General features: G+C 38.6%; 1 protein-coding gene across 4 annotated transcripts in view; it reads left to right on the top strand.

Annotated features, from left to right (window-relative positions):
- Window positions 1-2,150, top strand: part of WIF1 (WNT inhibitory factor 1) — a 107,378-nt gene that overhangs the window by 53,143 nt on the left and 52,085 nt on the right. The window lies entirely within an intron of this gene.

The following is a 2,150-nucleotide window of genomic DNA, read 5'->3' as shown; positions in this document are numbered from 1 at the left end:
TCTCTCTCTCTTTCTCTCTCTCTCTCTCTCTCTCTCTCTCTCTCTCTCTCTCTCTCACTGTGTCTTTCTATCTCTGTCTCTCTATGTTTGGATTTAAGTGAGGGGGGGCTATGCAAAGCAAAAAAATCCAACTTCCTCTCTCTTCTCTGATCTAAATGAAATTCCAAACACTTGTTCTTGTGATTTGATTAAGAGAAAAGTTTTCTAATACTCACCACATCCCCAGTAATATCTGATATAAGGGTCAAGGCTGATTGAGTAAATCAATCAAGTCATCCCACCCCATTTAAAGTGAGAGATACACAGCTATGCCCTGGTGCCTTTTCCACATGCAAACTCATCACCGTCAATCTATCATAGATTTTAAACTAAGTGAGGAAAATGTCCTTGATCAACTGGAAGGAAGTGCACAGAAAATACATTGACATTGACTGAGAAAACTAGGTAACACCTTGGGAGCTTTTATAAAGCCAACAAGAGAGTACAAATCTCAAAATGTTTGATCAAGCAAAGAGGAGTGAGCATTCTAGCTAAACTCATGGGAAGAAATCCCCTGGGGTGGATGCCTCATAGTCCAATACTCCAGACCATCTGTGATGTCATCTATTTGAGCACTCATTTCCTCCAAAGATACACATCACAACCTCACTGTCGTTGTTCAATTGTTTCAATCGTGTCTGACTATTCATGACTCCCTTTGGGGTTTTCTTGGCAAAGATACTGGAGTGGTTTGCCATTTCCTTCTTTAACTCATTTTACAGACAGGGAAACTAAAGCAAGCTGGGTCAAGTAACTTGCCTGGGGTCACACAGCTAGTAAGTGTCTGAGGCTGGATTTGAATTCATGAAGATGAGTCTTCTTGACTCCAGGCCCTGTGCTCTACCCACTGTACTACCTAGCTGCTTTCCCATCCTGTCTGACCTTCATCCATTTCCTCAAATAGATTTCCTTCAGGAATTCCCTTAACATACTGATGAGCTTCCTTTCATCCTTCTGACACCATGAGGATACCAGCAGAGTACATAGGCTGCCCAGTGAGTGCCTCCATCTCCTTCATTCCTGGTCCATCTCTTTTTTCCCATTATACATCTCTGTGATGACATCCTTTAAACCTTCTTTATAACTATTTCTCTATGATACATTTCAGCCTGTCCATGCTTCTCATGCTCCTCTCCATTGCATTTGGGATGATTCTCAACTTCATTTCTTCAGAAATTATAGTCCTATGACTACCATCGTGGAAAATAAATTTTGCATATAGGTTCCTTCTTATGCTGATTTCTTTAATTGCTCAGAGCGGCACCCCCTGTATCCCCTGTACCCTGTCTCTTCTCAATTCTGCAGGAAAAACACATGCACATTTAGGGAGGCACTCGCCTTGTCCATCACCCACCTTAGCATTGGAGTTGAATATTGATTTCTCTTTCCCAAGAGCAGCCAGTTTCAATGACAGTCCTTTAAATTTATAACCTGCTTTAGATTCAATTAAGTGTCAAAACTAGACAGTGGAAGAGAACTCATTGTCAGCATCAGGGCTAACATCTGAGGAACAGAAAACAATTTTCTCAATAGAGATTTGTTGAAAAAATACAAATGTCTAGAATATAAAGTTATATGATTTTACATATTGTGACTATAGTTACCGACTTGCTTTCTTTTTCTACTTTTGACTGAATTTAGGTCTTAAATATAATATTCCCAATGATAAAGAAATAAGAAAATAAATGTAATAGTAAAATCATTGATGGTCTTATTTTATTCACATGTTGCAACCAAAGTATTCCCAATAGACCATCATTTCTATCCCTTAGCATTGTTGATTATGGCTTTCCACTCTGGAGCAAACTCATTCACTGCAGATTTGAAAGGATTCAAAGGATGTCCCAAAGGATACCCAGACTCCTTCCTTTGCAAAAGTCCTTTTAATGGCTAGTCAGAAAGCTTAAAAGTCATTTATCTATAAGAGCATCTTGTCAAAATATTGTACAGGAGTCTGTGGGAAAATAATAAGAATAGGGAATTTAAGGATATTTAAAAGTTAAATGTTAAAGATCTGGGTTTAAGTTCTGGTTATTTTAGTTACTATAACTATCAGTTATGTAACCTTCGGTCAATCACTTAACTTTTCTGACCTTCAACACCTTTGGCTG

The sequence above is a fragment of the Petaurus breviceps genome, unplaced genomic scaffold, assembly GCF_028583685.1.
Source record: "Petaurus breviceps papuanus isolate PSGF00001 unplaced genomic scaffold, PetGlider_PUasm1.0 154, whole genome shotgun sequence".
Classification (NCBI taxonomy): domain Eukaryota; kingdom Metazoa; phylum Chordata; class Mammalia; order Diprotodontia; family Petauridae; genus Petaurus; species Petaurus breviceps.
This window is presented reverse-complemented; position numbering and strand designations above follow the sequence as displayed.